Raw genomic sequence first — 15,249 nt, 5'->3', positions numbered from 1 at the left:
CTACCAAATGCCTGTCTGTGTGTAAAAACGCGCACAGCTTAAGACATGAGCACCTGGGCTCCAGGCGTAGCACCAACATCTAACTCGTAAAACCGAACGAATGTGAGCGGAGAGGACCAGCCTGCCGCATCACAGACATCCTGCATTGAAGCCCCTAGCCACAAGGCCTTGGAGGCTGCCATACCCCGAGTAGAATGAGCCCTGACGGCGATGGGTGAAGGCCGTCCAGTGGTCTCATAAGCCAGAGAGATAGCCTCAACTATCCACTTACTGAGTGTCTGCTTGGTCACCGGCAGGCCTTTCTTGGGCGAGCCAAAGCACACAAACAGTTGCTCAGATCTCCTCCACAAAGAAGATCTGTGAACATAGGCATCCAGTGCTCGCACTGGACACACCAAGTTAAGCTTTTCCTGATTCCTATCCCTAAATGGGGGAGGACAGAGGGCCTGAAGTACGACAGGTCGTGGCACATTAGTCGGTACCTTAGGCACATAGCTGGGCCTTGGGTACAAGAAAGCCTTAACCATCCCCGGTGCGAATTCAAGGCACGTAGGGGAAACCGACAGGGCCTGAAGGTCACCCACTCTCCTCAGAGAAGTGACTGCCAACAGAAGTACTGTCTTAAGTGCCACAAACTTGACTGGAACGGTCTCAATGGGCTCAAACGGAGCCAAGGACAGACCTTCCAGCACAACGGCCAGGTCCCATGCTGGGACCCTGGGTCGGACTACAGGCCTCAGCCTCCGAGTGCCACGAAGGAAGCGAACCACCAGCGGGTCTCTCCCAAGGGATTGCCCAACCAAAGGAACATGGTAAGCCGAGATGGCCGCCACATACACCTTCAGTGTAGAAGGAGATAACCCTGCTGTGAACTTTTCCTGCAGAAACTCCAAGACTGTACCAATTGGGCAGTTCACAGGGTCATGCAGGTGTTTGCTGCACCAGGAAGTAAAGACTCTCCATTTAAAGGCATAAAGCTTCCTCGTGGAGGGAGCTCTGGAGTGAAGAATGGTCTCAGCAGCCTCAGCTGAGAGACCAGATTCTATGAGTCTGGCCCCCTCAGTGGCCAGACCCACAGTTTCCATAACTCTGGGCGGGGGTGAAGAATCGAGCCACCCGCCAGAGAGAGGAGATCCCTCCTGACGGGTATTTCCCAAGGTGAGCCGTCGAGGAGGGACACCAGGTCCGAGAACCATATTCGGTTCGGCCAGAGTGGGGCAACCAGCAACAAGCGGACGTTGTTGCGACGAACCCTTTCCAGAACTCCCGGGAGCAGAGCGATCGGGGGAAAAGCGTACAGCCGTAGCCTCGGCCATGGCTGAACCATGGCATCCAGACCCAGCGGTGCTGGATGTGTGAGAGAAAACCATAGCGGACAGTGTGTCGTCTCTCTGGACGCAAACAGATCCACTTCCGCCTGGTAAAATCTCGTCCAGATGGACTCCACCACCTGAGGGTGGAGCCTCCACTCCCCGGGCCTCAGCCCCTGTCTCGACAGGACGTCTGCTCCCTGATTCAGACACCCGGGAATGTACACTGCTCTGAGGGACAGCAACTTCCCCTGTGTCCACAGAAGGATATGCCACGCCAATTTGTACAAAGGGCGTGAACGCAAACCCCCCTGGTGGTTGATGTACGCGACTACCGACGTGTTGTCTGTCCGGACTAACACGTGATGGCCCCGCAGGTGAGGGATGAAACATCTCAGGGCGTAGAACACTGCCATCATCTCTAGGCAATTTATGTGCCAGCTGAGCTGTCTGGCCCCCCATAATCCATGAGCCAGATGGCTCCCCATAGTTGCTCCCCAGCCTGTGAGGGAAGCATCCGTTGTCAGCGTAACTCGACGGAACTGAGCCCCCAACATCAGTCCTTGGGAGAGAAACCATGGTCTCTTCCAAAGATCTAAGGCACGAAGACATCTGCGCGTGACCTTGATCAGACGGAACGGGTTGCCCCTCGGGGAAAACCCTTTGGTTTTGAGCCACCACTGTAGCGGTCTCATGTGAAGCAGCCCAAGGGGTATCACATTGGACGCTGCTGCCATGAGCCCCAACAACCTCTGAAATTGTTTTACAGTGTGTGACTGGCCTAACTTCACTCTGCCTACAGCCAAAAGAATGGATTCCACACGAGCAGGGGACAGATGTGCCTGCATTGTCGTTGAATCCCATATAACGCCAAGAAAAGCTGTCCTCTGTACTGGAGAGAGCATGTTTTTCTTTGCATTTAGCCTTAACCCCAGTTCTCTCATGTGGGTCAGCACAGCATCTCGATGCTGCGCTGCCATACTCTCTGATTGGGCTAAAATTAGCCAATCGTCTATGTAGTTTAAGACACGGATGCCCCGGAGTCGTAATGGAGCCAGCGCTGCATCCATGCACTTTGTAAATGTACGGGGTGACAGAGATAGACCGAAAGGGAGAACCCGATATTGGTAAGCCACGCCCCCGAAGGCGAACCTCAGGAATCTCCTGTGTTGCGGGAGGATATGTGAAAATACGCGTCTTTTAGATCTATCGTCACAAACCAGTCCTCGGATCTGATTTGTGTGACGATCTGCTTTATAGTTAACATCTTGAACTTTAGTTTTGCAACAGACCGGTTCAGATGACGTAGATCTAAAATCGGACGTAACCCCCCGTCTTTCTTTGGAACTATGAAATAGCGGCTGTAAAACCCTGACTCCCTGTTGTGAGGAGGAACACATTCTATGGCTTCCTTGCACAAGAGAGTTTTTACTTCTTGTTCCATTGTTAGAGTCTGCCCAGCACCCACTATGGTAGATAACACGCCGTTGAATTGGGGTGGCTGGTTGCAAAACTGAATTTTGTAGCCCTTTTCTATTATTTGCAGAACCCACTGAGACACGTTTGGCAGGAGTTTCCACGCTGCCAAATTTTCTATAAGGGGGACCAGCCTCTCGAGACTGGCTTTTTGTGTACTGCTTATTTTGCGATGCTCTATATGATGTCGATGGCTGCTCCCGCCCAGCAGCCCTATAATCAAGAGCACGGCGGGGGAGATAGCGTTCGAACGCCGCCGACTGCTTACGAGCCTCCGCAAATCTCTCGACGACAGTATTAACGGCATCGCCGAAGAGACCGGAGGGCGCAACGGGCGCGTCTAAGAGAAAAGCCCTATCTGAGGTTTTAAGCTCGGACAGATTAAGCCCTTTAAATAAATCAGATGTACCCCCCGCCTCGGCATCTAAATCTTCAAGCAGTTCTGCTTGGTACGCCTGTAAGACAGCTAAGGTATGCAGTGAAGCCCCAGCCTGCCCTGCAGACTTATAAGCTTTACCCACTAAAGATGAGGTTAACCTAACCGGTTTCGTGGGAAGCGAAGGCGATTTTAATGATGACGCCGCAGCGGGGGAGAGATAGCTCGCAAGCGTCTGCTCCACCCGGGGCATCGTTAAATATCCGTGCTCACCCATCCCCACAATGTTGGAATACATGGTGGCGTGAGGGGTATGAACACGGGCTGAATACGGAGCTTTCCATGATCTCGACAGCTCGCTGTGGAGATCAGGAAAGAAAGGCATGTTGCGCCGCGAAGGTTGAGGTTTCTGTTTTAAAAAGCGCTCATCTAACATACTCTGAGGACGCGCGCTCTGTGTCTCCGCCGGCCAGTCTAATTTTAAGCGAGCCACGGCATTAGTGACAACCTCCATCAAATCATCGAACGCGGGGGACGAATGAGAAGGCTCCTCAGCGTCCACCACGTCCACAGACATAATATCGACTTCCTCGGACGACGATAAATGCAAATCTGGGCTCCCGCCCTGGGCGGAAGAAACCGCAGCGCGTGCTTCCGAATCCAGAGACGGGGCACTAGATCCCGCGGGTGAAGGCTGAGAAAGGGGAAGACCCGTCTCAAGCTCGTCCGCGAGATCTAGTTGTGATCCCCACGATCGCAGCTTCCGCTCTGCCTCGGCAGCAGCGGGGCCAGAACCGTGGGGAACACGCGGCTCCCCACCCTCCTCGAAGAGTGCGAGCCGCGAGCGCAACGTACGGAGCGGCATCCTATCACAATGTGCACAACCACCCCTCTCAAGAGACGATCGTGCGTGTTGTGCCCCGAGGCACATAACACAGAGATGATGCGAGTCCTCGCTCGTAATGAAACGAGGACACGGGGAAGCACACTCCTTAAAACTTTGTTTGGACTTAGACATGATAATGACACACACTCGCTTGCTGAGGCACAAAGAGCTGAAGTTGGCTTGCCGGGTGCTCTTTTTATAGCTTCCTGGTTCCCACGTCACCCGCCTATGACGTGTCACTTGACCATTGGACTGATTTGACATACGTGCTTCAGACGCAATCACGCAGAGGGCGTTCCCATAGCGTAGCTTCGGCGACGCAGCTCGAGTTCCCTCGAAGGGGAACATGTGTTATTCTCATTGCAAGTGAACTCAAATTTCATCATGGGTCCAACTTTCTTTTACCCTGCATAGTTTTGTTCATTGGTCTTAAGGATAAAAGTAATTTGTAAAGTAATCACAAAACTAATTTGACCGTTTTCTATACAAAGTGACAAATTAGTTTATGGTAGCTATGAATATGTAAGTACAGATCTATAACCAGGATAAGAAATGAATGGGGCCACAGGAAACTTTGGCAAATTTAATCATCAATATGGGTGTCATGAAAACAACACTTAAAAACATAACCCCCACCCCACATTAAATTCATGCAGTGGACCTAAAAGAAAGTTTACTCATTAAATCTCATTAAAAAGAGCTGGTCTTACCATTGTGTCTACTTTAATAAAGATGTTTTTAGCTGCAGTACAACAGTTTCTCCTCTGAGTGTAATGATGATGATAAAGAGGAAATAAAGCTTCCTACTTTCAAACATGCCGTAATGCTGTAATTTTGATACAGAAAGCAGAAACTGTGAGTCTGGATACAAACTTTAATTTCTCCAGCACACAGTGTGGATTGTGATAATGTGCTCATTGCTGCATCTCATGTCTTACTAAACTGATCTTATTTCGCCATCTAGTGAACATTTATCTACACAACTGATTAAAGTCTTTTATACACGCACGCAGAAATAGTGCCGTGGATTATATGTTTTGTGTCTTTAAATTAAGAGGTATTTGCAGGCTTTTTGCTTGGTGAAAGGACACATTGTGAGAAGGCTTTAGTATCTTTAAAGCAGGTCCTTTCTCAGCTTACTTTTCTATTTTTTTCAATGTAATGTTCCTCACTGTGATGTCAATTAAAAAGACATCAATGCTTATTGATTGAATTCCACCTGACACCTGATCCCCCCCACCTCTATAGTCCTACTGTATACCACATGATAAAATTTAAAAATGGTTTAAAAAAAAGTTTAATCTCAAGCTGACTGAATCAAATAATTTTAATTTAAACTATGAGTGAATTTTGCTCTGAAGGTTCAGATTGTATGCGTTGTGTTTGTGGCAGAGGGTCTTTGGGTCTCTGGGGAACCTGTGGATGAAACCATGTGTACCTTTCACATCAGAATAAATAAGTGTGTTTATGTTTGATTGACAGGCACATCTAAAAATAAATGAAATACACTGAACTGCACTCTGCAAATTCAAGACTTTATTTATTTTATGAAGTTAGCATTGCAATTGTTGTGTGGCATGGCATTATTTAACTCTTAAAAAGTAAATGGGAGACAAAATTATTTCACACAAAAAAATACATAATACTATGAATCTCTGCAATAAGCTATGCATAAAGCATTTAAAACGTCTTATCAAGCTCATGAAAATGAATCAACTGGTGTTTATATCTGGTGTTAAAATCTTGAAAATTTTTCTTAAACTCTAAATTCAAGAAAAATTTGCTTACCTCATTGGCAGATTTTTTTGCTTGTTTTATGCACAAAATCACTTAAATTTCTAGACTTATTTGTTTGGGTCGTTTTGCTTATCAAGAAAATGCATCTTAATTAAAGATATTTGTAGATATTGTTACTGAAAACAAGACAAAAAAACTAAGAAAACTTTTTCTTGAAAATAATTTTTTTGCAGTGTGTAAGTTAACTCCTGTTAGCATTGCATTACATAAGAAGTGCATTGTTATTTTGACTCTGTCAGCTGAAACGAAAGTAACACAACAGAAGAAGATAGATTTTTGTGTTACACTTGTTTTTAGTAAATATAAACGACTATGACCTCATTAATATGTAACTGCAAACATATTTTGTTGTTTTTCTTTGCAAAAAATAATTAAATTACATTTTCATTTTTAATTTCTGTTTCATCAAATGTTTCAAAAGCAACCCGACAGTACAAACGTGAATTATTGAGAATAAAACATTTTATTCAACAATATGCACACTATGAAAATTAAATTAAATTAAATGATCATAAAATAAATTCTTACCCCATAAGCAGATATTTTTGCTTGTTTTAAGCACAAATTCACTGAAATTGTATAGTTTTTGTCTAAAAGGTCATTTTGCTCTAAAAAAGCATCTAAATTTAAGAATTTTTAGATATTTACTTTTTTTTTTTAAAAAACTCTGAGAAGTCAAACTTCAGAATGTGTTGCAGCCACTAAATAACCTGTACACTGATCAGCATTGTAACACATGAAATGAGAAACACAACGCGTTACGAGAAAAAAATGACCGCTTTTGAAATTTACTTATCATGGTTGAAAACAGCTTTCTGGACCAAAACGGTGACAAATTAACACCATATTTGTCAGCTCTGTCAAGGGTTGTGTCATAGTTTGGAATGCAAATGTAATCAGGGCTTGGAGAAAATCACTTTGTTACTTTCGTCCAGCGTTACATTCACCCTGGTTCAATCCTAACATATATTTATAGCGCTATATCCTATAGATCTACAAAAATATTGACAAATTGTACAGTATATCATTGGAAAGCTCTATAAATGTAGTTTCAAGTCATATTTCAAAATATTTTAATAATAATAATGCAGTGACAGTAATAGATTGTTTTGTGATAGATTGTTCAGCAAACTGTAGACCTAGTGGCCATTGTTGGTAAAACCTCTAAAAGTGTAACACAAACCTATTTTTTTTTATTTTAACTTGAAATTTGGATCACAACTCCTTGAGATTTATGTCTTAAATTTTGTAGCATTTTTTGATGTAATTTTTTTATAATTTTATGTACAAAATATATTTAATAATTTTTTATTATTACAATAAATGTAATCTGCTATAACAACTTTTGTTAAATATTTTCAACTTCAGTCACTTTAGTGAAAAGTGTTTTCTTTAAAACAAGACCAAGGCATTTAGACCAAAAATTGCTAGTGTTTTACTCATTTGAAAATGCACATGAACTTTTCACCCCACACTGAAGGTAGCTTCTGTACAAATTTGAAAGCAGGCAGATCAGGAAAATTTTTTTCATGTGATAAGCCTACAGCAAAACAAACAAAATTAATAAAACTATAAAGATTTTACAAAAAAATCATTAATCAATTATAATTAACAAAATGCAGAATAAAATTCGGATTTTCTGAACTTTTTTACAACTAAGCAGAGATTATTCAATATTGCACATATAAATACTCTTTATCTTTATAACATTTATGGGCGATTTCTGGAACTGGGTTTAGATTAAGCCAGAACTAAGCATTAGCTATATTAGGGCAGTTTTTACAAACATACATTAACACTTTATGTATTACATCTAATTGTTTTTAATATGCTTCTTCATCATTGCTTGAGCTGCCATTTCTGCTTATGTAAGCCTGTTAAACTGCCATTAACACATTCAGCTGTTTTCAGAAAACACCTGTCAGCATCACATTGTTGACACGTGGTTAATATGATAAACCATTTGGCAGTTTTTAAAAACTTGTCATATAATGTGCTACTTACACTGTTTATGTACTTCTAAAAACGTGGGAACAACAGCAAGCCACGAAGTGGTTGGCCACGTAAAATCACAGAGCAGAGGGTCAAGTCATCGCATGCTAAGGCGCATAGTGAGCAGAAGTCGGCAACTTTCTGCATGGTCAATAACTACAGGCCTCCAAACTTCGTGTGGCCTTCAGATTAGCTCAATAGCTCATATAAAGGCAGGTGTCCCAGATTTATCTGAATACTGTAACAGTGCTTTCAAAAACTTATTTAATCAAGTTTATAAGAGTATAATATATATAAAATATGGTAAACATAACCAAACTAGTTGCTTACATTTAAGTGAGAAGTGTTTTTTTACTTATTGATTTCAGTAGGCCTAATATAAACGTCCTAGTAAATTTTTTTACAAAACATGACACTTGGGGACGGTTTTCAGGACAGAAATTAGACTAGTCCTAGACTAAATATAAACATATCTTAAAATACATCAGTGCCCTTTGTTTTGCCTCAAAATGCACATAAGTAAGTCATGTTTGTTAAAACTAGTTATATTTCCTAATTAAGCTAAGACCTATAGTCCTGGCTTAAGCTAATCCCTGTCCAAAAAACCGCCCCACTGAGTATTATTTAATATGACCAACTAAATATATTAAAAAAATGCTATTGGGTAGTGCAGTCTGGCACCACTATTGAAAATACTTCTGTTTTTAATTTATTTAAATAATTTTACTACACATTCAGTGTTTTAGAAATGTCTCACTGATTATTGCTTCATTAAGATGCAGTACCAATAGTCTTATAAGAGTAGGTTATGTGTGTTTGCACATGTTACAAAATGTCTGTGACATTTTTTCTTCAGTAGGACAATAAAGAAGATATTTTGCAGACATCCCAGTGCTCTGTGATTCATATAATGCAAGGCAATCACTATTGGGAGACTGGATTCCACCAGTAGCGAACTGTCAGGGCACTTTAGGCCCTCAATGAAGACCTAAACTTTGTTAAAAATAACATTTCAAAAAAAAATAAATCACAAATTATTTTTAATAAATGCCAATTGCATCAAAGTACCGCGTGAACGGTTTAAAAGCATACAGAGCAGTCTAATTAATCTTGTCTTATTTGTGTTCAGATGCAAAACACTGTGATTGGTGTCCAGATCTGAAATTACAGCCCAGTCAACACGTGAGATTACGCGATGATCACAATGACGTCACACCATTCTCATACCGAGATAATCACAGTGTGAGCTCATTGTGAATTCAGAATGTTGAGTTCATGGTATGAGTGCACAATGAGTGTGCTATCACCTCACATCGTGAACATTCTAGGGCTGTCACTTTTTATTCGAATTCAAATATGCATTCGAACATGACGTGAAATATCCGTATTCGAACTATAAATAAACCATCCGGTTTTTTAAATGCCATGTGTAGCGCATTTTTTACAGTAGCACCTCGTAATAGGAGGAGGCTGAGAGTGAGACCGACGACGGCAACTGTGCGCAAGAGAGGGAATCAAATGGGACCAAAATGAACCTCATGTGCATGTCAAGATAGAATTATAGTTTGTATATAAAATGACATATTGTTTATAGTGTTAAATATTATAGCAGAATAAAAAGCTTGTGTTAATACGTTCGCATTATGAAATTAGCATGTATGAAGATAATTTCATAATTTTTACAACGCAATGTAAACTTTATATTAAACAACAACAGCATTTGTCTTGTAAACGGATTTGAAATGATAATGTGCTGACTATTGCGCGTCACATTGACGACAAGTGAGATCTGCTTAAAGCGGTTAGTTTAATTTCATCTCAAGTATCAAAGGGTTTGTGCTCTCTATCATTGAAAACAGGCAAGCAAACAGCACGCGCAGGGTTAATGTACTTGTGAATGACGGCTCACAAACGCGCGGGATAGGCTTTTCTATGTGTGCTTGTTGTCAATGAGATTACTTCTTACAAACACGCTCAAGCGCGGGATATGTGTGCTTGTCAATGACGGGCATTAAATCTGTGGAGTTTTCTGCCGAAATCTGCGGGCGCGAATTCCGTTTGCGTCTGCCTATATACTCCTGCTGCTATTTAAGTTGTCACGTTATTGTTTGTAACTGTTCTGAATAATTTGTTTATATATATATATATATATATATATATATATATATATATATATATATATATAAGTTTGTTATTCATAAGTTGATAACCTGCTGTTTCAAACATTAAGTAAAAAAGTAATCCAGACAACCCTGTTTATGACTGTCACTGTTAATAATTTTGTGATTGAATCTCCATTACGGTGGGTTTTTGATGTGCGTGGGGGGGGGCGGCGCCTAGATATTCGAATATATTCGGATACATTGCATGATATTCGAAATCCGTTCGAATTAGATTTTTCTCAAAAGTGACAGCCCTAGAACATAGCACATGATGTGAGGTCATACCACACTCACTGTGCGCTCATACTATGGTCACAATGTGAGGTCATCATGGTACACTCATATTGAGCTCATACCTTGGTCGCAATGTGAGGTCATACCACACTCACTGTGAGCTCATACTACGGTCATAACTTTAGGGGAACGGCACACTCGTTTTGTTACAGCAGGACAGCACACATGTCTGGAAAACATTGGCCCAAGAGTAAAATGTCACCCTTCTTACCTATAATTTGTAAGAAATAGTATAGGAATGATCATATAGGCTAAAATTTAGGACACTTTCTACACAGCATTTTATACAGCCATATACATGATGTGCCATGTATATACCATATAAAATGTCAGCAACAACGTTATGGCATCAAGAAGCCTAAATAAAGGTTTTAGAAAGCTCACACAGATTGGAAAAAGTGAGCAGGATTCACAGATTTGTTTTGTCCAAGCATTGTGGTGGTCTAGTGGTTAGAGAGTCTGACTTGTGTGTAACCCAAAGGTTGATTGTTTGATTCTCACAGCTGGCATGAAGTGATTGATTGTTGGGGTGTTGCAGTGATAGTTCCCATGTGCGTGTGTGTGTGTGTTCATGACTTGCAATGGATGGATAAAATGCATATACAATCATGTCTCTCTTTCTCTTTTTCTGTTATTGTCTGGATATCATTTGCAATTAAATGCTGTATTCTCGGCAACACGTTTCCATTTAGCAAACCTATAGCTCTCTGGGCGACTCTGGGAGTTAGCTACGTGTAACAGGTACCGTAGCAACGGCACTGTAAAGAACAGATTAATTCCTGTAAAACAGGAGAGAAGCGAGGAGACAGCGTTCAGGTTTGAGCTCTCTGCAGTAATTTATTTTCTGAATTTCCTTCAGCAACCACCTCTATTGTTAAGAGTCATTTTATGTTTCACATATTACATGTTCAGTGTCTCTTTAACATAACAATGAATTTTCAGTTTCTATGTCATCACAAAATCCATAATAAAATAAATCTATTTGCCCCAAATACATGTTTACTTACTCTTTGTGCTTGTATTTTACTCTATTTATCAAAATGAAATGCAAAGACAATGGTAATATCCACCAGCTATTTTTAAAGATACTTGGAATCTTTCACTCACAGTATTTTATCAGTATCATGTTAATACAGTACTGCAAAATCATGCTCAAAACTAATAAAGTGAATAAAAGGGTAACTTTAAACTTCATTTTAAACGGTAAACATTTTTGTATAGACTTATTAAACAAAAACATTTTCAACCAATGGTGAAAAACTAACAAACAGTGAGTTAATCATATCTGTTAACCTTACAAGCTCAAAAAACATCATCATATGCTTTATGTACATGAGAAAGTGTGTGTTTTGAACTGACTCGTTTCAAACTCATTATAAACAAAATCATTAACAGACTCTGATGAAAATTATTTCACTAAAACAGTCCACCCTTATCCCATTTACATTTCAGCATGACCAAATTCTACACCTGATGTGTTTTTGTACATTTACCCACCTGTAAAACAGGAGAGAAACGAGGAGACAGCGTTCAGGTTTGAGCTCTCTGCAGTAATGAGAAACTCACAACTCACGCAGCTACAGTAAACCTGTCACCCGACACTGCCCCCTGCTGGCCTGGAGCAAACACTACTCAATTAACTTTAAAACAGGAAAAGTCACATAAAAATAGATCCCTTTGGATACTTATATTTTCTTTCTTTAAAAGAAATACAATAAATTGTTTTCAAATAAAAGACAATAATTGAATATTCTTAAAAACACAAATACAACACTTTTGTGGTTGTCACACACTCCCCGGCAAAAAGAAATGGGTCCCACCATTTTCTGCTCATCTTTTAACTAAAACTCTCTTTTTTCTTTTAACAGGCAACAGGAACTGGTAATAGGTATGGTGGTGATGTTAGGTGGTAAGGCATGTATGTAAATAGTGGGTAAATGGTAGAATATGAGTTTAGTGGATAGGTTGGTGTTGGGTAGGGGATAAGAGAGTGCATGGGTTGGGTGGTATGAGTTGTAGTGTAAGTAGGTGATTGTAAGTGTGTGTTTGCCATATTAACTGTGGCTTGTGTTGTCAGTAAAGGCTGACCCAGGTTCTCATATGTAAAAATCTGTCTAGGTCGTCTGTCCCGACTTGACCTCCTGACCTCGGCCTGGTTGTCTGGCACCGGATTGGCTGGAGCCTGTTCCTCCTGGATGGGCTCTGGAGCCTCATCATATCCATCTTGTTCCTCCGGTCCTGCAACAACAGACTGGTCTTCGTCCTCTGCGGGTTCCTCCATCTCTGCGTCGTTTTCAGGCATCAGGTCTGCTTCAGGTAAGTATTGTATCCTAACTCTCTCTTTTTCCTGTACAGGTACTGAAGTTGGACTACCCAGAGTGCTGGGAATTCGTCGTTGTGGGGCTACAGCGGGTATCTCCTGTATCCTTTCTGTTGGTAACCTCAGCCAATAACGATGGCCATCTGAGTCATCATCAGAATCTGAGTCTGAATCTGATTCTTCCTGCAGATCTGCCTGTTCTAGCACGTTGGTACGTCGAGTCTGGCATTTACTTTCCTTTGTGTTCTTTTCAGGAATGTCATGGCATGGAGGAGCTTCAACTGGAAGGTCATTTACTAATAAAAGCAAATTGCGGTGTAGTGTTCTTGTCTTCCTCTTGTCCCCAGACTCAGGGTGAACTACATACACTGGGTTATCCGCGAACTGTTCCTTAACAACGTAGATGGACTTTTCCCAGTATGACCGTAGTTTTCCTGGGCCACCCCGCTCACTGAGGTTCCTGACTAAGACCCTATCGCCAGGCTGTAGTACCACTCCTCTTGCTTTCTTGTCGTAAAGCACTTTGCCTTTTGCACTGGCCTGTCTGCTGTTCTCATTGGCAATTCGATAAGCTTCAGACATCTGCTTTGCCCACTTCTTTGCATATCCTTTTGGCGAGTCAGAGTCTGTCCCTTCAACCAAGCCGAATAGTAAATCAATGGGAAGGCGGGGATGGCGGCCATAAAGAAGAAAGAAGGGTGAGAAGCCTGTCGACTCGTGCCGAGTACAATTGTACGCATGTACAACTTGTGGGATTTGATCTTTCCATCGTTCCTTTTCTTTATCCGACAATGTTCTTAGCATCTGGAGTATCGTCCGATTAAACCTTTCCGCAGGGTTTCCCTGGGGGTGGTATGGTGATGTTCTTGAATGACGGATACCTGACAGCTGTTGAAGTGTACGAAAGAGCTCATTCTCAAATTCACGGCCTTGGTCGTGGTGTAACTTTGATGGATATCCGAAGCGGAGAATGAAATCATTAAAGATGCGCTCAGCTGCAGTCTTGCCACTCTTATTCTTTGTTGGGTAAGCTTGAGCGAATCTTGTAAAATGATCAACGACCACAAGGATATATTCATAGCCACCACGACTGGTCTCTAGATGTAAATAGTCAATACACACCAACTCTAGTGGTGAGCTTGATGTGATATTACCCATTGGGGCGCGAACATGAGTAACTGGCTTCTTTGATTTTATGCATGGACACTTCTTAGTGACGTGGTCCTCGATCTCTCTGGCCATAAAAGGCCAATAGAACCTGGTTCTGGCAAGGTTAAGTACCCTTTCTGTGCCGACATGGGCCATTTCGTTATGGAGTTTCTTCAGAACAAGGTGTTTGTACTTGGCAGGGAGCACCAACTGCTTTCTTTCATTAGCACGTCTGTATAGGAGACCATTCTCCAAAACTAGCTTTCCCCATTCATGGAATAGTCTTTTGGTGGCTCCACTAGCAGCTTTCCGTATCTCATCAGTTAAAGGTGTACCAGCCTCTTTTAACTTGATAATTTCACTGATGGCTTCATCTGCACGTTGTGCTTCCACAAGCTCACTCTGGCTAATTGCATTTAAGTGATCGAAGGAGAGAGACTGGTCAGCTTGGGAGGAGATGTTGAGAGCTGCCACCCAGGCTACATCTTTCTGTTTGGCTACTTTACTTCCATCCCATACTGCACAAACCACATCTTCGGTACACTCTTTGGTACAGGACTCCGCATAAGCCTCAATGTCCAAAGGGAGACGTGACAGCGTGTCAGCGTCTATGTTAGACTTTCCTGGTCTGTATTTTATGTCAAATCTGAAGTCGGAGAGTTCCCCAACCCACCGATGACCTACTGCATTTAGCTTTGCTGTGGTCATAACGTAGGTCAGTGGATTGTTGTCTGTATAAATCGTGAAGTGGGGTGCATAAAATAAGTAATCTCTAAACTTTTCACACACAGCCCACTTTAGGGCAAGGAACTCTAGTTTCCCACTATGCAGATGGTAGTTTCGCTCAGCTGCAGTCAAAGTCCTAGACCCGTACTCAATAACTCTCAACTTGCCATCCTGGTGTTGATAAAGAATTGCGCCCAGCCCCTGGTCTGAAGCATCGGTGTGTAATACGAAAGGTGAGTTGAAGTTAGGGTATGCTAACACAGGGGGGCTTACAAGGAGAGACACGAGTTGGTCAAGGGCTTTCTGGTGTTCGGTGGCCCACTCTACAGGTGTTCTGGATGGTAATTGTGGACCTTTGCTTTTACCACGTGCTACAGCTGCGTGTCCTGGCTTGACTTGTAGTAGCTCATAAATGGGCTTTGCTATCCTTGAAAAGTCCTGAATGTAGGAGCGGTAGTAGCCCAGGAATCCGGTGAGCTTTCTCACATCTCCCACTGTCTGTGGTGTCCTACTGGTCAACGACCGCACGGCATCCAGGTCTTTGGGATCTATCCTCACTCCCTGAGCTGACACAAGACGACCCACATATCTCACTTCCTGTCGGAATAGCTCACATTTTTCAGGTCTTAGTTTCACCCCATGTCTCTGAAGAGCTTGGAGTACTTTGCGGACACCTTCCACGTGCTCATCAAAGGTTTTTGCATAGCAAAGTACGTCGTCAAGATATGGAAGACAGCAATCATCTCTCAAGGAACCCAACA

General features: G+C 42.1%; 1 protein-coding gene across 2 annotated transcripts in view; it reads right to left on the bottom strand.

Annotated features, from left to right (window-relative positions):
- The window catches only part of pxylp1 (2-phosphoxylose phosphatase 1), a 152,356-nt gene that overhangs the window by 3,087 nt on the left and 134,020 nt on the right, over positions 1 to 15,249 (bottom strand). The gene's annotated exons all lie outside the window — the stretch shown is intronic.

Source organism: Paramisgurnus dabryanus, chromosome 8 (assembly GCF_030506205.2).
Source record: "Paramisgurnus dabryanus chromosome 8, PD_genome_1.1, whole genome shotgun sequence".
Lineage (NCBI taxonomy): Eukaryota > Metazoa > Chordata > Actinopteri > Cypriniformes > Cobitidae > Paramisgurnus > Paramisgurnus dabryanus.
This window is presented reverse-complemented; position numbering and strand designations above follow the sequence as displayed.